The sequence below is a fragment of the Coloeus monedula genome (genome assembly GCF_965178545.1).
Source record: "Coloeus monedula genome assembly, chromosome: 1".
Taxonomy (NCBI): domain Eukaryota; kingdom Metazoa; phylum Chordata; class Aves; order Passeriformes; family Corvidae; genus Coloeus; species Coloeus monedula.
Genome location: NC_138781.1, coordinates 140590139 through 140616978, shown reverse-complemented (window position 1 = coordinate 140616978; position 26840 = coordinate 140590139). Strand labels below are relative to the sequence as shown.

The 26840-nt window shown below is 40.6% G+C and overlaps 1 protein-coding gene across 1 annotated transcript in view; it reads right to left on the bottom strand.

The window, feature by feature from the left end:
• The window catches only part of OXR1 (oxidation resistance 1), a 275058-nt gene extending 254862 nt beyond the window's left edge, over nt 1–20196 (bottom strand). Inside the window, exon 1 of the mRNA XM_082291244.1 lies at nt 20184–20196. The gene's annotated coding sequence lies outside the window, so the exon portion shown is untranslated. The remainder of the gene's footprint in view (nt 1–20183) is intronic.
• Between the last annotated feature and the right edge of the window lie 6644 nt (nt 20197–26840).

Here is a 26840-nt window from a genome sequence, read left to right as displayed (position 1 = left end):
TTGATCACCTGTCTTCTGCAGTTCTCTCCTTAACTCTGCCATTATGACATCTTGTTTTCCCAAAACAGAAACTGAATATAAGCAGGAAACACTTAGGTCTTTAACATACTACAAACTGCTTCCTAGTTCATTATATGATAGGCAGATCAATCATCACTGTCACTGAATATATTTTACTTACTTAAAATGGCTGGAGACACTGAACTGAAGTCACAGAATCATAGAATGGTTTGTGTTGGAAAGGACTTTAACAGACCAACTAGTTCCAAACCCACTGCCATGGGGAGGGACACCTTCCACCAGACCAGGACGCTCGATGCCCCATCCAACCTGACCATGAACACTTCCAGCGACAAGGCATCCACAACTTCTCTGGGCAAACTGTTCTAATGCCTTACCACCCTCAGAGAAAATAATTTCTTCTTTTTCTTATCTACTCTTTTTCAGTTTAAAGCCACTGAAGTCATTCACGGTCATTAGAATTAGCTGAGGAAAAAAGAAAACAAAAATATTTACAGCCAATAATTTTATATAGAAAAATGGGTAATTCAGATTCAAAGTCTTTCTGTGAATATTGGGCCACAGTCTAGCACGTTAAGACAAATTGCAAATGACTGCAAATTTTCCATTAGAGACACTACAAAGGTACATGGGTATTTGTGCACACACCTGCACATGAGTGAAAAAGGTATTGCTTTGCAAGATGGCCATTCTCCTGTTTCTCAGTAAGTCCCTTTCAGATTACCTTGAATCAGATTTTGAAACTCTGTTTACAGATTTGTTCCTAATTAAGTAGTTCCACTCACCTCAATGAACTTAGTTGTTATTTAGTGTGAATTAAAACGGCAGCACTTGGCATTCTACCATACTGCGTAACGAGAGATTTAGTGAAGGACTAAAGCACCTGAAGGCAAGATCTAAAATACCTTCCAGAAGCTTGTCAGCTTTTCTAGTGATGCAAGGCTACACTGATATCAGGGATGTAAGAGGCATGAAGCCAAGATAGCAAGTAGGTGCAACAGATGCTTCGGTCTGGTATAAAGCTACTCAATTACGCTTTACAGAGTATCTGACCACTAATTGCAAGACACAGTGTGCCAGGATATGATGTGCTGCATGCCACCTTCACAGTGGTGCAATGTTCTTCAGTATCAGAGCCCACTCTTTTTCTATGGGAAGATGCAGGAGACCATTAAGACTTCACAAATCAGTGAATATAAAAGCAATTAAAAGTTCTTCTGATAAAGATATTATTTAGCCATGCGCTGTTTGGTAAGCTTCAGGTATACTTTTGGTTAAAAAAAAAAAGCCAGAGTAAATAGATTACTTTTCTATTAGTGGTGGGAATTGGCTGCAGCCAGTACTTCTGAATAATTCACCCTGTCTAGCTACTTGTTTTTGGATTAGACATTTTAAAATCATGAGGTAAAAAGGTCATGTAAAAGGAAAATGAGTTGCTACAGAGCAATAGTTAGATCCACAGTCACCATTACACTATCACTGCAGCTAGGATTCATGGATCAACTGCTGATACTCTGAATGGGCATGCAATATGAAAAGCCCTCCAGGGACCCAGCTTCCCACATAAAATGCAACAGGAATACCATCATCCCACTGCCAAACTAAAGCACCACTGACACAACAATAGATATGCCTGACAGGGCATAAACTGGGTTGAGGAAAATGCAAAAATACATAGTTTTTGTGAAATCTGGTCCTATTCTCTTGATAAAATTGCAAGAGAGTTACCCAATCTGACACCTTTTCAGTTGGTTTAATCTCAGAAAGAAAAAGGAGTGCAAGCAAACTTCCAAGAATGAGATGTCTCTGAGATTCCCACTAAGAAACTTCTGCTTTCTGTGAGAAAGGGAAGAGACAAGCCACTGGATTACTATTTTACATGCCACAGCAGTAACAGTTTTTAATAATTTTAATTCATTTCAAGTACCTTAATAGAAAACAAACCTACTTGATGTTCCTTCAGTTTTGCAGATATTTTGCTTTCATGCAATTATACTATAGTCACATTGCCTCTCAAGACAGCTTCTACTGAGAAAACCAATTAACACTCAGCACTTTAAAGAGGTAGAATTTAATAGTTTGGTGTTCACCTTCTTTTAGGCAGCTAAATGACAAGCAAGATTTATTTTGCATAATAAAAACAAGAATAAAAAAAGCAATAGAAAAAGACAACAGGTCCATCAGGGGAACACTTAAATACAGCTTGTTATTAATCAATTTATTTCACACAGTGGTTTCTAAGCAGCACAAGTGTATGTGTATTGTGAGCCCATAAAAATAATGGGAGTGAAAAACTGGACACTCTAATTCTTAAAGGATGTCGATCACGGAGGATTAAAAGCATTGCATAAGAACATGAAAACAGCACTAGGCCCTCTGCTATGGGATAATGCAGTTATTTGAGAAATCTGTGGCAGAAAGCCCTGGCTTCCATTTTTATTTGTGCAATTTAGGTAATGGGGAGAATGTATTATGCTTTTCTGATGCTATAGTGATGAAGCATATCCAGAACGAGCAAGGTCAACAACTGTATCTGTTTACAAAGAGTCAGATTACAAATCTGCTAACTTGCATCCTGAAAGCTCCTTACTAAGTCAGATTAACATGGAGTTTCTGTTTATCATCCTGACATAGCTAAAGAACATAGCCCAAAGAATAGAAATGGCTCCCTGTTTCCGACACTGTAAACTCCACTAAGAGCTGCCTGCCTATTTCTTGAATTTACAGTAGAATGTGTACAATATTTCCAAAAAGCTATATAGGAATCACAACTCATCTATCCAGGTACGTCAAGTGTAATCTCATCTGTTGGCAAAAAGGATTTCTGAAGGTTGAAAAAATAGTTACTATATTTTATCAATAAATTAGGCCTGCAGCACATGTAGGTATGCAAACCATAATTAAAAACTCTTTGGCAAGCAATGAATGAACAGAACCACCATGTTTAAATGCTTAAATTTAGTGGGGCACATACCCCACTTATGGAGGTTTATGGAGATTTTCCTTTTAAGTCGTTCAGGACTAAGTATATGTAGCAAATTACAGTGAGACAAGCAGATTGCCTGGATTGCTCCGTCTGTCACCCTACCGAAGGGTATTACAGTGGGCCTGCCCTTTTGGGAAGCAGAACTACTGTTTGGAAGCACATTTGCTTCCATCAGAAATCCCATTTTGCAGTGAATTCTGTTTTTCACAGCTCTAAATATAGTTTTTAGAACTGACATCCTTTCACTAAGATTAAGGGTGCAGAAGATGATAGAAATTGAAGACTCAATATTACACATAAACAGAACTTGAGAAAAAAAAGTTAGTTTACATATTCTGCCTTTTAATAAACTAAATATTAATTACTCTAAGCCCTTAGTCTACTCCTGGGTTAGAGAATGCAAACCATCATTGTTAAAGACATGCTGGTTTATGAATACACAAACATACACAGGAGAGAAAATAGAAATGAACAAATATCAGTACATATGTTTAAGATGAACTACAGGTGAATAAAGTGGCCCAGATGGCAAGCGATGGTGGCAGAAGCATGCCCTGGGTCCACACCTTCTCCCAGAGGGGCCTCCTAGCAGGCATCCCTGCCTGAAATTACAGTTTCCCAAAGGGGGTGGGCAAAATATAGAAAATAGGAAGATTGTACAGCAGGAGCACACTCCCATGAGACTGGGAGGAAAGAGGGCAAGTCACTCACAGAGTCTACTGAGTATCAGATTTTGGCTGTGATCAGGCTTATCTTTGAAACGATTACGTTTTTATTTGCTGCCATATGTCTATGACCTAACTATTGTATTTTGCAGCAGCCAAATGCAGGCAAAGGTTAGAAGAGATCATTCTTTCTGCAAAAATAGTCTTATCTTTTCTTTTTTTTTTTTTTTCCCTAAGCAGTTTACAAAGGAAAATCAAATCTAAAATGAAAAATTGCAACACATGAGACTCTCCAAGATGCTGCTGAGGAACTTCTCTTTTTGCCTTATCTCAATGCTACATTTTCCCCTAGTTTTCTTCTCGATATGAAAGGATGCTGCTGGGCTTCTTTTTGTTAATTAGAAACGAGATCTCAAGACCAATCTAGCAACTGCAGAAGAAACTATTCCCTCCATGAATACTTCACACTGATCCTCTGTTATATGACAGGAATTTTAAATATTGTAAAAAATTGCTCACAAAAGGCTGACTCTAAATTACCAACTTTCAATTGCATACGGAAGAGTGACATAATACTTCATCTGACAGCTAAGATGCAATTTAAAAAAATAATTAAACATTCCCATTCAAATTAAGCTATAATTTCCAAGTCGTACGTGCAATAGAACCTAAAGAATCTGCAAGAAATCTAGGTCAAAGCAATTTTATATTTGACATTGTGAAATAAAAAGAAAAGTTAAGAAAATAGATGAACCCACATGAAAATTAACATGCTTGAGATAGAGAGAGCCAAAGTCACAAACAACATAGATCAAGACAACATAGATCAAATAGGACATGAAACACTCTGAAACTGTATGTACACACCTAAATATACTAAAAAAGATTTCCAAAATAATCACTCTTTATTTAACATGCCACTGGTCAAAGTAGTCCCAGTCCAAAACAAATAACTTCAAAACAAGCTGCACCAGAATAACAGTTTGGATTAATATCTTCTCCAGATGGAGTTTTCAACTTAATGAATAATAAGTAGCATGAAATCTTGCTGCCAAAATTATACCCACTCCATTCTGAACAGAGAAGGAAGCACAGAGATGAACAGAACACTTTAGGTTGCACTAACTACCCTAAATACTTGCTCCTTCTAAAACAGTCCTCATCCTAAGCACTTGAAAGGACACGTATGATGAATGACTCAAGATATTAACATCAGACCATTCACTAAAACACAGACTACAGAAATTTGAAGGAAATGTGGTATGACAAGGCCAGAGCTGGATCAAAAAACCCTATCAAACTTCCAACAAAAGCCGGTAAAATAATTTCAGTGCTTAACCTGTACATAGAAATTTGCTTCACTCAAATAGAAACAGCAGACTGATTTCACAGCAGGGAGCCTCTTGACTCATAAAGCTGAGGTCATAAAGTCACTCTCAAGAAGAAATTAAACTATAAAGCAAATTAAAATTCACTACTCCAGTAATGAAACAGCACACAGGTTTACTTTGTCAAATGAGAAATATTGTAGAAAATATATGAATCACACTGACAAGGAAGTAATTGAGTAAAAACTACAGCACTTTCAAAAGTAGGAGGCGTAAGATTCAAATTTAGATACTCAGGAAAAACAACAAAACAACTAAAGAAACTTAAAAGCAGGTTATATCGATTCCAAAAGGATCACTGTAAAATATCTCACTGGAAAAGTGCTCAGTTTGTTAGCATGCTTCTAACATCTAGTTTTGTGGCCAAACACCAAAGAATGACTCTTTGCTTTTAGTTTTCCTATAACATGTACACAAACAAAAAAGAAGTTAAAGGGTTGAATTGAATTACCCATACTGCCACTTACCAAACATGAAAAGAAAAGATGCCATTTTCAAACTTAACCTGAAAAATGAAGACCCGGTATTTGTGAGGGCTGAATTTAAGAAAATAAGGTAGTATGTCAAGTAGTTAGTGTCATCCATGGATAGAAAGATGGACACCTTCATTGGGAAATTCAAGAGCAGAGTTCAACTGTAGCTATGCAGAATTAAATGATGGAGCCTGGAGAGATTAGGCCTTGTGTATGCTGTGCTCTGGCATGCAGCTTTCTGTCTGATTTCAACAGTCATCTCCACACACAGCTCTTAGTGGCTTCAGTAAAAGCCCAAGTATTTCTGAACTTCCAAAAACTAGTAATAATTTAGCATTGCAGAAAATAATGTCTAGCAATGACTGAATTAATTCTATTTAGGCACAGCTAACACCCAAGATCTAGAACTGCAAAAAATAACAGCACAGACATTACACTGCTTGGACCTTAGCATTGAAACAGAATAGCCAAAAATATGAACCTGTTATTGTGATATTTCTTCTGTTTTCTGGCCAATTACATGTTGAGGCATAAGACAGGAGCCACAAGCACCACATATACTCTAAAGTCACTATGTTTTGCTTTTATCACTAGGAATGCTACAAATGCTACCAATACTAGAGTCTTCTTATTTTGAAGATAATTGATGCCATGACAATTAAGTTCTGTTGAAGCCCTAGTTTCCGTCTTGTGAAGCTGTAATTCCACTAAAAATTCAAAAGAGGAACAATCTCATTATTTCGATTTTTCAGAGAACCTTGAAATTATGAACTCTTACTATTGCTTTCTGAACCTTTACCAATCAAGTTGTTTGAGAACATTCCTTAAAAACTACTTGGACTGAAAATAGCATGGAAACAGAGAAGGGACTGAAATAAACTTTGAAGGATTCAGAGGTACTTGCATTATAAAATTAAAGTGCAAGAAGTGCTGAATGACAGCAAATGGTAATTGAAAAGACAGATCTCAGATAGAGAAGCCTCATGAGAAAATATCATGAAAATGGCAAGTACTTCAATTTTAAGATGGATTTACAATTGTCTATTTGTGAGTGTTGATAATACCTTAAAATCAGTAAGACAGAAGTGAAACATATGGTGCCTGTATTCAAGTCTCCATTTGCAGAGTTTTAAGGTTTATAAATGCTCACATGGGACATTTCAACTACAATACAGAGGAAGAAAATTGGACCTAGTTATGCTTTTGTAATGAAGTTAATTATACATTAATCTTTTTCTAATTAAAACTTAGAATTGGTTTTAATATTTTTCCTATTCTTTTTCCTAACATATATTTAGTTGCTTCTTAATGCCCTTTTCTTGGGAAGTCATTATTAATATGAAAACCATCAAAAAGATTAAGTAATGCCTTATTTTATTATTAGATTCAACTCTATATGCAATGATATCAATAATAACAGTGCTGCTTGCTCAAGTGCTACTAAAATGACACTGGACATTCATTCCACTGTTTAGAAGTCTCATTTTTAGGATTACAAGAGTAGAATTGAAATCAGGATTGAGCAAAGACATCACATATTACCTACCAAAAGTTTGGACAGATCACTGAATAAAGGTCAGCAACCTGCCAGCTTTGGGAGGCTGTTCTCAGCAGGTTAAAACAGGAGGTGACCAATATGGGAATCCCCTAGATCTCATTAGCTAGGAAGGAGTTTTTATGTACTTCCTCAGTTCCAGGTGGAAGTCTAAAGGAAAGCCTACATGTGCGTCATCCTCAAGCTTAGCACTGTTCTTTTTTTAGCCAAAAGGGGCTTATCTTATCACCCTTCTTAGCTGTGATGTCCACATATAACCTGAGAACTGCATCATCCCAAAAAGTACAGGCAGCACACAGGAAATGGGAGATCCAGACACTCTTGTGCCTTGCAAATGCCTAACTATGGACACTGTTAGTTCAGCTTTGTACATCTTGTTAATGTAAAATCATACTGCTTCCTTTCTCTTAATTCAGGTAAAATTGATACACTGTAAAAATTAAGCCCATGCCTGCAAGTTTTAAAAACTCATATGGCTTTGTTGAACTACAGTGGAAGTCACTCTTTCTGCCTGGCTGGATGCACACACTAGTTTTTCACCAACAGCTGAAGATTCAGGCTGTCTGTATTTGTGCATAAATACTTTCCTCTATTCTGTTTCAGGTATTATACTGTAGCTATTACGAGCAGTTTTCACATAATTCCAGACTGTCTGCATTAGGCACTTTTCCCAGCAATACTCAACTGTGGCACTCACAAAGCAATTCAGGGCATAAGAGGAGCAAGACTGACAGAGCACATTCTTACCCAAATTACTTTACCACTATCCCAACAGAACATACGAGGGCACAAATTACCTTCTGCTCACAGCAATTGCAGGCACATAATGGGGATGCTGGAGAACAACAGAGCCCTCTGACAGAAACCAAACACTATCACATAATTGAAATAAAATTTCAACACTTGTCAGAGGTTATTTATTTAATGTTGGTGCAGGCTTACAAATTCTCCATTCATGTAGAAAACTCAGTACCACTACTATAGCTGCATAAGTAAGAGATGGAGCTGCCTGCACCAAAATAATTACAGCAGCTTCTGAGTCACAGACAAAAATCTGGCCCACGCTGATACATTATGCAGAGCATCTATAAAAATGACTGTGCTGATAGCATTAAATAAGAGCTATGACCATGGAATGGGAAATGTCATTATTGATTCCACAATACTGAATTTATCCTTCATACAACGAATACAGGGACATGAAAAAATGAAGACCTTAAAAAGATGAGAGATTCAACAACAAAAGATTCTACTGTCTACTCATTTTTATTCAGGTCACCCAGTATATAAGGCAATACCAACCAAAAGATTTGAACTGTGAACTGCAATGTTTCAAGGTCATTCCTTTCCAAACATAAACAGGATTTTAGCAGAAATCAAATTAATTGGAAGAGAATGAAGGGGGATTTTTCTCTCTTCCTGTAATCTCTTTGTTTTACAGGCAAGCACAGTAGAGCTACTTGTAATTTTCGAAACAAAAGAGTTACACAAAATTCTACTGTATAAAAAACTTGTGCAAGTTACTTTTCTTGCCACATCTGGCTGGACAGTGCAAAGAACAAAAATGAGGCATTTGTTCCTATCTACCCTACAATTAAAATAGTCGAGGGTTTATATCACAGAATGAGTTCTCTCTTCCAGTGTGCTCTGACCACACCATCAACAGCAATATGTTTTGCAGCCATTCTGTCCATTGGGGTGAACAGCATTTAGGCACCACTCACATGTAAAAAAATATCATAAAATCAGTGGTGCTGCACCAGAAAAAGCCTCATGTGCTTTTAAAACTGATTAAGAAAAACCTACAAATTCATACTCTCAGTAGCATGCATATCCAGTTCATGGCACCTTAGTTCTACCAATTAGTCAGAAGGTAGAGGACAAAAAATACACATGGACTTAATAATATTAAATATATAAATATAAACATGTAATGGTTGCTTGTCTATTGACAAACAGAAGGTAGGAATATTCTCCGCACATGGCTCAAAGCAACACACTATCTGACCCTTCACTAACACCTGGGAAGAACCCATCTTTCCCTACTTGTTGATTTGTAGAGCTGTTTAAGGAAAAATTATCCAGCATCTTCCATATGTTAAAATAAAATTAGTCAAAGTCTGTTCCTGTCCTAGACTCTAGAGCCTAATGACACAGCTCTTTAAGGGAAGGGTTAAACTTCTTTGTTTTACTGAGGAGCTATTGTTGATCTGTACAGTTTTATTGGGACTAAATCATAAATTCATAGTAAAAACTAACATTAACATCTGTTGGTAGGAAAGATCAGAACTAGAACTTCCAAATATAGATAACATGCAAGAAGAAAAAAGAAAAAAATACAAGCTTAGGCATGAATTCCAATGTAGTAATACTCTGAAAGAGACTAAGCTATAGTTTCTCTAATCTCCTGTCTCAAGTTCTATTAGTTAATACCTTAATTTAAGGTACAAATTAAAAGCTGTTCTTGTAGCTCACCTTTAACAAACCATTCTCAAGTCATTTTATGTGACCAGGCTCACAACCATTTTTAAAGCTTTCCCCTAGTGGTCTCACATAAACCGCTTCTTTGCATCAGCATTTTTTTAAAAAAGTAAAAATTAGTGTAGCCTATTAACAGTATTAAAACTGTACCCATAATGACCAAAGATTCAAGAAAGCCAAAGTATGCAGAGGCAAGCTAGATGATTTGGGGTGGGCAGGGAGAAGTTTTGAGCCAAATGGTCACCTCAGATCCAGTGCTGGGCTTCATAATTAGGAGTCATGCACTCTTACAAATACATTAAATCATTACATTGTATAAATGTAAATGCTCGTTTGCACAGAGTCAAACTTTTTCTTCATACAAAGTGATGCATATATTTTATGCATCAATACCAGTATGTTCTCTTCAACTTCAAGAGCCTAGTTGAGACAATATCAAAACAAGTAAAACGAAAAATTACTGTTTCAAAGAACAGAAACCTTTTCTGAATGTCACATGCTAAGGAACAATCATTACAGTATGACAGTAATCTTGTCTTAGCTGAGATGATTTACCAGCCAAATGAAGAAGACTTGCCTGTGTTCCTCCTAACTGCTCTTGCACAAGGCAAAAGATGTGTGTTTGGAGAAATCTTAGAAGGTTACAGTTTGAACTCCTTCAGGAATAATGTTGCATTTCTAATCCACAATCAAGGAATGGATGATAAGCTTGTTTCCTTTGGAGAAAATACTATCATTTTATCTTTCTTTACCTGTGAGGAGGTATGATTAACAATGTACCAAGAACAGACTGGAAGATGTAATAAGATTGTCTTTCAAGCTACCCAGTTACAAGTATCTTAAGCATAAACACATTTGCTGGATTCAGATGTCCTATAGCTCAGAGCTGGTCATAATCAATCATTTATCACAATTCAATTTTTATTAAATGGGAATCTTCCTAAACAAAGACACATGACAAAACACTAGTGGTTTAAAATTGCAACAGTCCAGAACTCCAAACAAACTTGAGTAATTTAATCCTGGCATGGAAACTGAATGCTTGATACACTGAAATTTGCATGGTGCCACTGTGCAAGCACTGTGGTATAAAATGTCAGGTACAAGCATCTAGAACACTACAAGCTGCTTACACCAGCTTCACTGCCCCATATCAGTCTGTATTTCTGCAGACTGGCACAATTCGTATTCATTTTTCCCCACTCTTTTCAGACTACTCCTTAAAATCCTTCTAATAATCATCATAGAATGGTTCATGTTGAAAAGGACCTTAAAGATCATCCAGTTCCAATCCCGCTGCCATGGCAGAGATGCCTTCCACTAGACCATGTTGCTCAAAGCCCATCCAACCAAGCCTTGAACACTTCCAGGGATGGGGCATCCACAGCTTCTCTGGGCCATCCGTGCCAGTGTTTCAACACCCACGTAACATGAGGTGACCTAACTCATAGGTATTAAAGCACATTGGTGACTGCTTTTGCCCTCACACAGGTATAAAACTGTCTCATTTTGGCAAATGTGAATTAATATACCTGAAAAATATTTACAGAGCTTTGGAAAATACAGTTATTGTGCTTTTCATAGGAAATTATTTAAAACCAAATCCTCCTATTATCTAAAGATCTACTGGCTTACACTGTGGTTGCTGGCTTACATAGCAGTATGCATTTGGAAAACTAAACCCAGAAAACTGATTTACAACATGACTATTTCAAAAAAGTGGAATAAATAAATGAAATTTTTTAACGTATTTTTATTTTTTTCCTGATTTTTCTTCCTTTTGGCTTTACTCAGACAGCAACAGAGACAGGTACTCTTGCAATGGTGAGTTGTAATTAAAATAACTGCAAAGGGGTGGTAGAAAACAGGATGCAATTAGCAGTTACGGGAATTTAGAGATCATGGAGATGGAACAACTTCCTCCCCATCAATGACAACTTTCATATTTCCTCAAGATTTCCTTTATTTCAGCTGAAGAAAGCCCCATGGGTTCCAACCACTGGTCTCTTATGTTCCCCAAAGGAGGCGACACAAGATGACATATCAATTCATTTGGAGAATTCATTTTTACTGCCCACTGCCACAAAATCTTACAAAACCTCTGCCTTTGGGCGGGGACCTGAGAAATGGAAGTGGTTTGAAGTGACTGAGGGCATACTAGGAAGAGCAGTAACAAGTTTGCATTCTGCCTGTGCAACAGTTTTACCACATGTCTCACTCACAGGACCCTGAAATGCAGGGAAAGCAGAAGGTAAAGGAATTTGGGGAAAATACATATGGGAAGGTGATGGTATCTTTTCTGGGTGTTTCTCAATATGACTGTATTTGGAATACCTTCCCTTCAAAGCTTCAGTGAGGTCAACAAGCCTTATATCTAGGTATAACCTAAGCCTTGCTTAAAACTTCCTGCAACACTTACTGCAACATTTGTGACAAAACTGCAGGGAGACAATTTGCTTTTCACTGTGCCACAGGAAATAATCGGATACAGATTGCCCAGCGAAGTTGTGGATGCCCCATCCACTGGCAGCGTTCAAGGCTTGGTTGGATGGGGCATTGAGCAACCTGGTCTAGTAGGACATGTGCCCATGGCAGGAGGGTTGGAACGAGATGATCTTTAATGTCCCTACAGATAATGTCTGGTTACAATTCATCACCACATGACTCTCCTTCCAAGCATTGCAAACTCCACCCAGCCATGCTGCTCCTCCACCTGGGCAACAACAACCACTACCTCCCCCACTGGGGTTAACCACTTTGCAGACCTCTGCTAGTGCTGTTGGATATGAAGTACATCTTTATTAGACTTCCAGCAGACAAATAACATCATTTTGACACCTATTTCCTTTATGGAGTGTAACAAAAAGTATCACACTCACCAAAATCAAGAACATTTGTATCTTCATTCTGTCTCACTTGCTCCTGCCTATATTGACTTACTCTCACTAATGATTATGGAGACTGTTACACAGATCTTCTCTCATGGTCACATTATCAGTACAAAGAACTTTTCTCCCCCGGTTCAGAAGGCTGGTTGCAGTTTGATAAGGACTTTGTTAGGTCCAACAACCTCATATACTGTGGCTGCTATTTTCAACACAGTTAAGAACCACATGTCACCAAGCATCTAAACAATCTTCTCCAAAAGGATAGATGAACAGGTTTACACTATTTTCAGCTATGTGTTCACAGAGCACTTCACTTCTTTCCACAAAGACTGTTTCAACACTCAGAGAACACCATTTACTGAGTAAGCAGATAAGGTATCTGGTGTCCAGTCTGATCAGAGTTGTTCAGTCTTTAGCCTTAGGGTACTCTAGTTAAGCTCTGCTAGGATGCCAGAAGTATCAATTTCTTCATGAGCCTCTCCAAGGTGATCATCAGTACAGTATCAGAGTATTTCACCAACATTAATGAACTTATCTTCTCTATGTTGTGCAGCTAGTAATATCTTCATTTTACAGATGTTACTGCCATTTCAGTTAGTGCCACCCCAAAACTTTCCTGACAATTTCTTACATGTAGCTATTACACTGTTCCCATTTTAGAGGTGTCTAAGTCTCCATTGATTCAGGTAAAACTTCTCAGAGGAGCACAAACTCAGGTATGTAAGATTTCAGGTGAGGCAGACCTCAATTAAAAAAAAAAAAAAAAAAGAAAAAAGAAAAAGGAGGTGTGACAGTTTGCATATGGAAAGCGTTTCACAGTCAAGTGTTACACATGGACCAGCTAATTCCTGCTACTATCATCCTTTCTGGCATATGGAAACTGCATGCAAAGAAAGACACAATTTATTTTTGCCATGGTGATATAGTAATGGCAACAGAAGGTATGAGTGGGGATTCTATCAGTAGTTTAAATACACACATAAAATTAGTGTGGTTCTTTGAAAACTATTCAAGCAGAAAGTACAAGGGGATTGAGGTTTCATGTAGAAGTGAGATTGACTACTAATGAATTAGCATTACTCCTACATCCGGAACATTTCACTGCAGTTAGAGTTCATATTGACTCTAGGAAAAATGAAAAAAGGAAAAAAAAGGTAATAATCCCAGAGAAAATTACTGAAGACCTGCAGACACTAACAACAAGATCCCAATGGAGAATTAAAGCCAGAAGAAAAAAACATTTTATTTCCCGTTGCATCCTTTTTTCTTGCTATTATTTCTTGCAATCCTGGGTAAGAGTAGTTTCCTTCTCTATAGGGGATTTAAAAGCTGTTACAGTTTCTCTTTTCAGATGCTACAAAAGATGTGATATTAATTGATCAATCATCTTGGAATATCCTTTTATCAACAACATGGATGCCCTGGCTTTTTCGTGCAACAAAATGCATAAGTGCACTTGGAATTCAGCTGTCAAAGATTCAGATGCCTGAATAGATTGGGTTTAGATCAACACTATATAAATATAAATTTCTGAAATAGAATAGTATTAATAATTTAAAACCAGAAAGGAAGTATAAAGAAGACTCACAAGTGAATCCAATTTCACTGCAGTGACTATAAATACTAACATTTTTAGTATGCTCAGTATTATTTATGAAATACTATTTATTACTAAGGTTTTATATAGCTACGGTAAGATTAAAGAATATCTAATAATGTATTTACAGTTATTTTAGAAAATATCTTCATGGAATCTGGTTGTGTTATGCCCTGGAGAAAAACACAGTCCTGACTATAGTATCAAAGTCATATCTTTGTATGCATGTCATATATAAAGTTTATGTGAAGTTTCTGGATACTATTTGTCTATGCAAGTACTTCAGTTGAACTATGTTTTACCTATGAAATTTGTTTCATGTCTGTGTGTCCCAAAAGCATTTTATATGAAGGAACACAGGAGGCAGACAATTCTTTTCTGTTTCCACAAGTCAAGTTCACCGTGAAATACATGAGAATTGTATTTATAATGTCTAGAAGGAAAAAGCATATCAATTAAGTAGCCCTGCTATGTGTTCACATTGCATATTTTTTCTCCAAATTTGGTGCTTGGGTGGGTGAGATCATCCACTGAAGACAGACAGGATGGTTTCTAGTAATCTGTCCTGATGACTGCGAGAACACCTTCCAGAACAAAAGTGCGTGCAAACAGTATCAGCTGAACAAACAAGGTGCCTACACTTTCAGGAGGTAATACTTCCAGAGTCACCCCAAGTCTGATACAGAACTGCTACAGTTTTGTTTTACATCGTCAGGGGGAAATACCTTGTAGATATAATATGCAGCTAGCAAGAATTTCTCTTGCTTCTTTCCAGTCCTGTGAGATATTTTCTCTCTTATGGAAGATATTAGTAGAGTTCTATAAGCTATGAACACCTGCAACCTTGTAAAGCTTTGTTTATTGTACAGTAGGAAAATATTTTGACAATGGATGTTTTAGGATTTTATCCAATCACCCCAAGGGGTGGTTGATCCTTTGACCAATTAGACTATGAAAAAAAAAGTCTATAAAAGAGTTGTAAAATAATTAAATAAATCAATCTTGCTGCACAATTCCTGCCTGCCGGATCTCTCTTCTCCTCCCTACCACTGCGGGACACTGTGAAAATACCTTACATACATGATTGCAAATATGTCAGCTGTGTTCTTCAGAGGGATGCAAGGGGTATGTCCCAGGCTGACCCAAAGTGCTAGTCTTTGGTCATTGATTACTGAAGAATGTGTAAACTACAGCAGTGCATCTTGCACAACTAAGACTCCCATTCACAGCCTAACAAAGTTCCCATCATCCACAGAAAATGGTCTTGCTTTTGCTAAGATCTGCTTAAGCTCTGCTTAGTGTTCAAAAGTTATTTCATTCATCTTTCACTGTTGGCCACTGACAGATTTACCAATGAAGTATAAGACAACTTGTACCAACTTCACCATCAGAGATTTCTTTACATTCTCTCCTTCCTAACAGGCCCCTGACTTTTCTTGCCCTTACCATTTAATTTGTGTATGAAGTTACTACATATCAGGAAAAGCATTTACATCCAGGACACAATAGGTGCATAGCTTCCAAGAGACAGAAAACAGTCCAACTGACCACACACAAAAATAAAACAGGATTGAAAATACATAGAAAGCAAAAGGTTTGACGAACTCAGTCTTATCAAGAGGTCTTCATCAATTGATACAGACTTTCCTATTAAATAATTGGACAATAAGTAGCTCTTTGAACAGGCAGATAGCCAGACCTGATAGCTGGAAGCTGAATAAAACCAACACTAAGATAAAAATTAGTTAAAGTTAGCAAAAACTTAGGCTAATTAATAACTGGAAAGCACACAATGGATTTGGATGCATTCGCAAGTGTTAAGAGGGATTTACTCCAAAATTTTAAGTTATTCTTAACTTTTTTCTAAGTGGCAAGTCTCATTCAACCAGGAATTTACTTGAGTCATCCAGTTTCTGTTACACAGCAAGTCATTTGAAGACCCTCAAGGTCCCTTCAAGTTTTACAAGGCCTATGACTGTCTGGGGGAAATCTCCTTGTCCTTCACAAGTTTAACTCTCCTTTTCAAATCAGTCAGGCTTCCAATGTTGATTAACTATTATGCAGAAAGTACTAACCATGGTGGGGAGGGGAGGGTAGTGAATAGGGCCCAAATCATATGGAATAAAAGCTCACTAGAAATATATAAATTGATTTAGACTTATCACTCTAAGCCTAAAAACAACCAGCTCCAGCAAAAAGAAAATAAAGAGGAGACTGATACGCTTTTCATATTCTCAAGCTATTTGTGAAGGAACTCATAAAATCCCATTTTTTTCCCTCATGTTACCATCCCCATATGGGCAAGGCATTATTACACTGGCCCCAGAGAAAGTCCAATCCTTTATTTTTTGACAGGCAGTGTTTTTGCAATCTGTGTTCATGCTCTGCTGAGAACTCCATTTGACACACATCCAGCTTGTAGGTAGCCATCCTCTCTTCCCTTTGCTCCCATGTCTAACACTCCTCTCCTTTCACGATTTCTCAATCAGCAAATAATAAAGATAATTACTGTATTCCTGAGGAGTAACAAAGTGGAGCTGAATGGTCCTCATGAGATTTAAGAGTTAGGGAGGCAAGCCTAAAATAAGTTCTCAGTACAACATCTGTGGAAGACTGGCATAGGTTTATGATTTCCTTCCTACGTCTCTCTCTGATTTTACCCTATTAATAGGAAGTAGAATAACAAAAAAAATATTAATATTTCTTCTATGCCTGTTTTGCCAGAGTAATGTAAGAAAGCAGGAGGTCATCATCTGCTTCAATGAGTAGTTGAGATACAAGCAGTAGCTTTATGTACAGGAGAAACTCACTACTTGTACTGCTGCAGCTACAGATAAGATTTTTCTGTGACAGAGGCTTCTGCTCCATCTGAAAGATTTTAACCTGCAGATCAAATAACTTCCTGTCTTAAACTGTATGACACATCACGAGATATCCAGGAGCTACCTCCTCCATATCTATATCTAATCTTCAGTAAAACTTGTTGGAGCAGATGCTAGAATAGCAGGGTAATTTACAGCTCACTGCTACAGTGAGCCACATAGGCATCTGTTCCCTGCACAAAATATCACTGATGATATTAAGAGAGCAATGTCTGCTTTGAACACCTGAAGTTCTTTCCCACCAGCTTCAAAACATGCACAATTCTTCGCCTATCTCTAAATGTTCCTTCCTCCTCTGATGGCAACAGTTCACGCACCAAAGACACCCTACTTAACAAATATCTGCTGCAATGAACAAGGAAGCCATCCCACGTTTAAGTTAATGGCTCTATTTTACAAAAGTATCAGTATCTCCTGAGCGAACCCATTCACAGACATGTAGCAATCTTCTGCTCATCTGACACCCGACCATGCTTGTCGGTAGTAGCTGTTTTCTTCTGTAAGGTTGTCACCTCTCATACGTTTCAACAGTATGCTTAATTTAATATTTTTGCTACAGTAACTTCAGAAACAATAGCAGCTCACTAAAGGGTGGAGAAGTAAGTCACAGTAGCTCACCAACAAAAACAAATGCTCTAAGACCTTGCAAATTAACAGCTGATCATTAGTGCTGACAATCCTAGACTACTGCTTTCTGCTACCAGCCTTAAAGAACCATCATGTCCCTGTGAAAAATTTTTATGCCATTATTATTAGGGTTTGAGTGTTTGGGGACTGGGGGGGGGGGGGGAGGGGGGGGAGGGGCGAAGGGGGGAATGGGGGGACAAGGGGATGTGTAGTTCTTAAAAGAAATTCAACTTGAAAAAGTATTTTTACATTTCTTTCCATGGTTCTATTATTCCCCCAAATCCAGGAGCAGTAAGTATGTATATCTCCTGCAGTGCAAGATGACACACCTTGTTAAAACAAACAAGCCCATGGAAGGTATTTCTTTAGATTAAACAAACAATGGAGAAAAAAAGTTTTCAAGGAAAGAAAGATATGCACTGAGAAAGAAGATTAGTTACTTTTTCTTTCCTTGAAGGGAAACAAAACTGTGCAAACCCTGCAGCTGCTAACTAGACATTCTCAAACAACCAAAATGTAACCCCACTGTTACTCAAATAATTTTCTCATCTCCACTAGTTGGGCTCAAACCTGGACAAGAAATGAAGAATCAACTGAGACTCTACAGGAATTATAATTCACAGCATAAATTTTAAGGATATCCCTATATGGTCTCTTAGCATATGCTTTGACTATCAAAGAATCCTTATCTGGATAGGATGCTGAAATAATTCTATTAATATGTATGAGCTCTGGAACTAAAATAAATAGTATTAAACCATCCTAACAATAAAATACAAAACAAGTAATTAAACAAAATATTACTCCAAGAACATAAGGAAAGGCATTTTTAGCATTCTGACTTTGAAGATCTCTCATATTTTAAACAAATTTAATTTTTAAATACCTGGTATTTTTACAGATCAAATCTGATCATATGAGAAAAATGGCAGGTTGCCAAGTACAAGAATTTCCCTCCTTATTTCTCACTGTGCTGTCAACATTGGCTGTTTTTTCTTGCTGCATTCTCTTATGGCCTTTTGCAGCAGGAAAAAAGCATCTACTCAAGAATTCAATTTTCCCCCATTATTGCATACTCATAAAAATGGGACTGACAGGACAGCAGTTTATTCATGCACTAACCAGAGCCAAATCATACAAACTGGCTTTCAGAAACCCACAGATCAATTGTTCCTGTCTGGGAGGGCTGCCTTGGCGGGCAGAGGTGGGGGAGTTTCATTTGGGAGAAGGGAAAAGTTGAAGAGTCGCAGAGGTATGGAATCCAGCAGTCTTCCTGTCTCCGCTGCATAACGCTAATTAACAAAATCAAGAATATACACAGTAGGAATGGCATCTTCTGCGTCTGTAACTATTTTAAAATGCATCTAAATTCTGACGAGGCTTAACATGCAGACATTTAAGCTTACATGAATATTCATGTCTGAGTATTACACCAAATCTGAGTCATTGTGCAAAGATAAGCATGACTTAAAAGTGTTAAAAGTCGGGTCATTAGACTGACAACACCTACAGGCATAGCCAAATGAAAATTAAGAACGACCGTCCACCAAGAGCACCTTACTGTCCCTCAGTCCGATTCTTTCACCAGTGACACGCTAAGCAGCAGTTTTATGACATCAGTTTCACAAAGCTCCTCAAATTTCCCTTCTCCTACTATGAATTTAATTAGAAAACTATCTTAATACAACTTTGCAAACATCAAAAAGCTTCCTTTGAATAGGGAAGCAGCTTCCAAAACCTTTCCTCGGTTTAGAGCACAGGAAAAGAAACTAGCTAGACCATGCCGCTTTCAACGTTAAGTGAAAAACTTTACATTCCCTAATATTAGGAACACGTAGTGTTAAACCGATTTACGTGTGAACGGAACAATAAAACAAGCATTTTTAAAATTAATGAAAAATCCAATTTTCAGAAGCAAAACCCTCGGGGCATACTTCGATGTTTGTTGGTTACTGGCAATAAGTTAAAATACTGTACCCCTTCTAAACTGAAAGAACACCCAGAATAAATTGTCGCACGAGAAAGCAAAAAACCTGTGTCATTACAGTTTCTCTCCGCAGTTTCTTTCCTGCGGTACCATCTGTTAAATCAGAAACTCCACTGAACACCGCAGCCTCGCTGACTATCACGGTGCGCTGGCTGCGCCGACACTCGCTCGGTATTTTCGCATCGCGCCCTCTCCGCGGAGCCAGCGCAGCCGCCCGCATCTCTCAGCGCCGCTCGCAGCCAAGGACCGCGCTCGGACCGCGCCGCGCTCGGACCGTCCCCGCCGGCGGGGCCGCACACGCTCCGAGGGGACGAGCGCGGTCTCCGCCGCCGACCCGCGCAGCGCGGACCCGCCGTGGCCGAGCCGAGCCGGCCAGGCCGCGAGCCGCTGACCCCGGGGCGGGCAGCAGAGAAGTTGCGGCGGCCCCGAGGCGCGCACCGAGGCTCCCGGGCGGGCAGGCGCAGCCGGTCCCGCCGCGCGTCCCGCCCGGCGCCAGCCCGCAGGGGCGGGGAGCGCCGAAGCCCGAACCCGAGCCCCTGCCCCGGGCCGCCCCTGCTGCGCGGAGGCGGCACCAAGGCAGCGGCTGCCGCTCGCCCGCCCGCCCGCCCGCACCGCGCCCGCACACAAACTTACTTGCGGGCGGCGGCGGCGCCCGCGCCCTCCTTCCCGCCCTGCGAGCGAGCGCAGCCCCGGCGCGGCGGCCGCTGCCGAGCGCGTTCGGACATGCTCAGTCCCCCCGCCGCGCGGAACCTACCACCGGGGGGGACGGGGGAGCGCGGAGAAAGAGGGGGCAGAGCTGGATGCTACCAAGAGGACGCGCTAAAAATAGGCGCCGCAGAAAGGAACAGCTGGGGCTTAAAGCGGCAGCGGCCGCCTCGGTGCCCGCAGCCGCCGGCGAGGGCCGCCTCCTCCCGCGGCGCGGGCCCTCCCCGCCGAGCCAGAGGAGAGGCTCTGGAACCGCGGCCTGGGCTGCCGCGGGGCTCCTGCCCGCGGAGCCAGAGGAGAGGCTCTGGAAGCGGGGCGATGCCGCGATGCCTGCGCCACCGCGCCCGCGTCCTGCCCGCGCCTTTGCGGCGGGAGCGCTGCGGTGCGCTCGGCTGCGGCTGCTGCCGCCGAAGCGCGCAGGGGTGCGCGGGGCACCGGGAGGGCTCTGGGGAGCCTCTGACTGCCGGTCTCTGCCCCCTTTCACCCCAGCGCCGGGCCGGGAGCGTACCTCGGGCCGGGCCATTTACCTCAGGGCCGGGGCACCCCTGAAGCGGCAGCTTCAGAAATGAGGTCTAGATAGTGAGGGAGAGGATCCCGAGCGGCGTTTTCATGCGGTGTTTCTCTGGAGACATCTCCACGCTGCTTAGAGGCGTTAGGTTGTGCGGACGAGGCTTGGCGGGTGGCGAACACTCAGGAGCTCTCCCGTGAAGCTCAGAGCAGTCAGATGAGAATGTGACAGGTCCGATGCGAAGAGCGTGAAGAACAGCCCTCCTAAATATAATTTTTTAGGCTGCAAGATTTATGCGGCAAGAGAAATTACATGATCACTTTTCACTGACACTACTGTGTTTCAAAACTAAGAGCTGTTGAAATTAAAAGCCGCCTAAGTATTTGTGAATGGGAATTTCTGATGGGGTTTTTAAGCCGTGGCTTACCATTCTCTACCTTTTTAAAAGACCGACAGGAATAAACAGAGGAGCACGACATTGTTTTAGATTTATGTAGATACTATGAAGCCTAAAATTGTATTACCCTAGCAGGAGTTCAGAGGTATTACTGAATTCTGCTTTTATGGATCCAGAAAATTGCTGTTGCACAAAAAAAATCTTTACAGTATGAATACTAAACAAGTTCTAAGAAAAAATATCATAAAACATCTGCTTTATAATAACTTGCTATGCTGATGGCATCATGTACAACGGTATGTACAGTCAAGACTACCTCATTCAAAAAGTTTCATTTATTTCATTAGACATGAGAGATCACTGGAAGTTTATCTTAGTCGGAACTCTGACACAGCCTTCAGCAAAAACTACTGCAGAAAAAACCCCTCAGTTACATGTAGGTGGGTATAATCAGGAAAGGAAGTGTTACTTGTCAGTACTGTCAAATAAAGTGAGAACAAGGAAGCAATTTCCCTTGCAGACTGACATACAATGGGATAGGTTATTAGACAAGATTGTGTAGGTAACTGCTGCAGTACTTTGAGAAATGAAAGATGACGTCATGAAGATTATAGTATTAAAAAGGGAGTGAATCAGGTTGTACTGGGTTTTTAAGGTCAAGCTTTTGTATGTGTGGGAGGAGCAGGGGGAAGCCACAAAGGGAGGGAAGGTACAGGGGTGTCTTCTGTGAGAAGCTGCTGGAAGCTTCATCCATGTCCGGCAGAGCCAATCCCTGATAGCTCCAAAGATGGACATGCTGCTGGCCAAGGCTGGGCCAAGTAGAAATGGTGCTAATGCCTCCCAGACAACATATTTAGGAAGAAATTAAAAAATTATATATTGGCAGTTGTAATTGTGGTCAGAGCAGAGTGAGAATATGTGAGAGGAACAATTCTGCAGACAGCAAGGTCAGTGGAGAAGGAGGGAAAGGAGGTGCACCAGAGCTGAGATTCCTCTGCAGGCCGTGGCGAGGCAGCTGTGCCCTCGCAGCCCGCTGAGGTCCAAAGGGATGCAGAGATCCACCTGCACCTGTGGATGAGACTCACACTGGAGGGGGTGGATGCCTGAGAGGAGGCTGTATCCCCTGGGAGGCCCGTGGAGAGAGGGGCCCTGCTCCCATGCTGGAGCAGCCTGGCCTTCAAGGCCCGCACCCTGTGGAAGAGTGACCCACACTGCAGCAGTCTGGAGAGGACTTTGCCCGTGGGATGGACTCAATTGCAGCAGTTTGCAGGGAGCTGTTGCTCATGAGATGGACTCACGATGGAGACCTCCATGGAGAACTGTCTCCTGTGGGAGGGAACCCAGAGGAGGAATGCAGCAGGGGAATGACTCCTCTCCCTGAGCAGAAGCCTTGGGTGATGAACTGACTCCATTCTCTGCCTCCTTGCACCACTGAGGGAGGAGGTAGAGCTGGGAAGGAGGGAGGGGTGAGGGGAAGATGTTTTCAAGGTTTATTTTACTTCTCATTATCCTGCTCTGATTTTGTTAGCAATAAATTCAATTAATATCTCTAATTCGAGCCTGGTCTGCCCATGATGGTATTTGATGAGCGATCTCTCCCAGTTGTTATCTCAACCCATGAACCCTTTGTTATATTTTCTTTCCCCTGTCCAGCTGTGGAGGGGAGTAAGAGAGAGTGGCTTTAGAGGGTGCCTGGCATCCAGCAGGGTCAGCCTGCTACATGTGTTCACTAATTGTCTCGTCATTCTCTGTTCTCCTACTACATTCTCTAGTCCGTGTCTAACAGCCACCATTATGCTATGTATTACAAAAAGTCGTAAGCTATGCTTAACTGTACTAAGTGAGGGGGGGGAATTATGTAATTCTTTTAACTGAAGCTATAGATCTTGAGATAGACAGCAGGCAAAATAGAAAAGGCAGTTTTCTGAATTCAGCCTCAGATTTGGGTTAACAGTGGGGTAATGTATTTCTGGCTGCAGCTGGAGCTCAGCAGGAGCAGTAGGCAGCCTCTGGAGAATTTCCTAGAACAGTTTGCACCTTTACCATCATACAGCTCTGGGTAAATCAGGAGACTGAAAGATGTCCTGAGTCTCAGGAGAGTAGCTTCCAGCTGGGGATTCTTAGTGTCTAGGGAGTTCAGAACACTGTTCATCATAAGAACAAATGTTAAAATAATGGCGAAGAAAACACGGGCTCTTTTGAAGTCTGCATTATCATTCTCCTCATATCTACCCTATAGGGGTAATTATACTATAATTCTCACACTTTTCTTTGTTTATGAGGAATCTCTTTAGAACTTGTCAAATGTAGTTGCTTTTTACAAGAGACAAGCATATATGGATTTTCCTCATCCAAACCACACTGTCGTAAATTGCACAAAATTAAATATATATATATATATATACATACACACATATAAAGCCTCAGATAGTAAGTTCCAGCACTCAAAAGACCATAATCACCCAGATGCAGATAACCAAATTGAACATTAGCAAGTGGTGTCTGCATCTGCTGTGCCAGCCAGTGAACTATATTTAGAGGTAGACACCCATCTGAAGCTGGATACTGTTCCTTTCTTCTTCAAGTTTTGCTCAGCAGAAATATCCACAGAGTTGCATTTTGTACCTACACAGCAGCAAAGATTTAAATATCTGCTGTGCTGCTGTGTCACATCAGACAGAAGGGGAACAACTCCTCAGTGCCCAGAAAAAAGGCACCTTTGCTCTCCATGCATAGCACTTTATCAATCTCTCTTCATATTACTTGAGGAGGCTCTAGTGAAATCGTTCTTTTTCAAATATATCTCCCATAATTCCATATTGCTGATGAACTGAGGCTCTGACATACCACTGATTGCTTCTGGTTCTCAAACTTTCACCTCAGCCCTCTTAGCTTTCTCCTCTCATTGTTATTTTGACCCCTCTGCCTGAGAGCAGTGTTCAGATTCTCTACTGTCTCCTTGTGTAACTCAAAGCTACATTCCAGCCTTACCTTTCAAGTTCACTGTCCTAGGGAATTTTTCCATATAGTGGAGTACCCAGGCTTCCTGTGTGGTAGATAGAATATTCCTTAATTTATTTTTTTTCTTGGATTGCTTATAGGACAAAGCTTATTTTCAAGGGATAGAACTTGGAAGTTTGAGTATCATAGACTGATCATAGACCCATAGAATGGTATAAGTTGGAAGGCACCTTAAAGGTCATCCAGTTCAACCCAGCTGCCATGGGCAGGGACATCTTCTACTACACCAGGTTGCTCAAAGCTCCATCCAACCTGGCCTCTCCAACACTTCGGAGATGGGGCATCCACACAGCTTCTCTGGGCAACTAGTTCCAGTGCCTCACCACTCTCAGAGTGAAGAATTTCTTTCTAATATCTAATCTAAACCCCACTCTCTTTCAGTTTAAAGCTATTACCTCTAGTCCTCCCACCACCTGTCCCTATAAATACACTCTCCAACACTCTTGTAGGCCCTTTTTAGGTACTGGCAAGTTGCCCTGAGTTCTCCCTAGAGCTTTTTCTTCTCCAGGCTGAACAACCCCAACTCTCTCAGCCTGTCTTCACAGGAGAGGTGCTCCAGCCCTCTGATCACCTTTGTAGCACTTCTCTGGACTCAGTCCAAGGTGTCCACGTACTTCTTATGTTGGGGGTCCCCACAACTGGATGCAGTACTCCAAGTGGGGTCTCAGCAGAACAGAGTAGAGAGGCAAAATCAGCTCACTTGACCTGCTGGCCATGCTGCTTTTGATGCAGCCCAGGATGTGGTATCACATCAGAGACATGCCCACAGGGAATCTAGCTATCAGTCTGTGGTCCAAACGGGAAATATTCTTCAGAGTAACAGAAAAGATTGTGTGATAAATATGTGTGCAGTTGTGCTCAAGGCAAGAGATTTCGGGTTACAGTTAAGAAGCACAAAATAAAACCAGATGACTGATGCTTCATAGTGCATTTGGATTGGAAAGGGGACCAGCTCCCAACAAGCTGAAAGTAGGGAAATTCCAGGGTGGAGATAGCAATGGTGGTATGGGGAATAAAGCAGGGAAATCTGGCACATGGATGTGGGGCACATAAATCTCCCTGCTGTGGAGACTGCTTTTGGAGGGAATGAGAAGAGAAAACAAAGAAAGTTTTTGTTAGAACAGGAAAATAAAATGTAGAGATTGCAAAATGTGGGATTTCCATAAGGAATAACTGAGACTATTACATGGAGTCCCTGAATGAAGGGGAAAGAGAAGGATTCACAAGACATATGATAATAGAGGAAATAGTCTAAATTGTGTTTACATGATACTGAGCTCAGAGCTTTCAGCTACAACTCAGTAATGATCCCTTGGAGTCGTTGATCACTCTCTGGAGCTCCCAGTTCGATGTGTAGCAGTGGTCAAAAAAGCCAATGAAGAGTTAGGCATCCTTGGGAGCAGAGGCTGGGCTTCATTTGCAACTGTGAAGGACAGAGCTGGAAAAGATACAGGGAAAGGCAACTGTCATTAGCGGGAAACTGCCTCGTGAGGGGAGACTGAAATGGCTGGGATTCTTCCATGTGAAGAGAAGCATGAGGGGGCATGTGGCTGGGATTTACAAAATTGTGAAAGCAGTACATACAGAAAAAAGTGGATGAGAATGATTTCTCACCAAATCCCACAGTACTGTGCAAACTCAGTGAAACTACTGCAAGTGTAAAAACAGATGAAAGAAAGTACTTTCACCCCCTCACCTGGACACAGTGGACAGTATTCTTCTGGAAAGTCTAATCCCAGGAGGTTCGGTAGGCAGACCAGCAGGTTCAAAAAAGGATCAGCAAAACCCATAGGCAACATATGTGGCCAGGGAGTGCCTTCAGTCCTTGGAATCCAAGGGCTATGAATTCTAGGACAGTATTAGGGGAACAGACTTCAAAATTTTAGCCTTATATACTGTCTTCTAATTGTATCTCTGTCTGTTACTGCTGGGACAGTATGCTGAGCTAGATAATACCTGTGATAAATTCAGTTGTAGCAAATTATGTGTGATCCCAGGATGGGTCATGTCCATGCTTTGAACCACAAGTGTGATCTCTGTTAACTCCAGAGGTAGCTGATGGTGTGGTGCTGTGTTTTTTAGAATTTAAGGGTTATGCAGGACAAAGCTTCTTTACATTTGGTAAACGAAGATGTTATATAAAAATTCCCACTTCTACTATTAATATTCATTAAGCATTAAGCCTTTGGAGGCTTGCTATAAATAGCTATCCCTGAACTTGAATTCACAGTGGCCAAAATCCTATCTCCCATATAAGTCCTGAATATGTAGATATCTTACAGGAGCCATTTAGAAGATTTCTAGGGAAGAGTCTAATCATATCCCACAATTCTTGATAATTGGTGGTTGTTATCAATGACTGCACATTCCATTTAGCACCCAAGGGGTTTTGCTACCATACGCTCCATAAGAAATGACCAGTGGACTTGAGTGGTTTGAAACCCTTGGAAATACATCCTTCGATAATTCATTATCTTTATGGTTTACTTTCTCCTTCCCTGACCATGTCAAACACCCATTTTTGTTGCTAACACGTCAGAGCAGCAGGTTTTGATCCATGAGAGGAAAGCAGTGACAATCCACAGATTTTCTACATCCTTCTGTTAGAGGAGTTTGATCAGAGCACACCAGTTTATCCTGCCATTGCTATGCAGAAAAT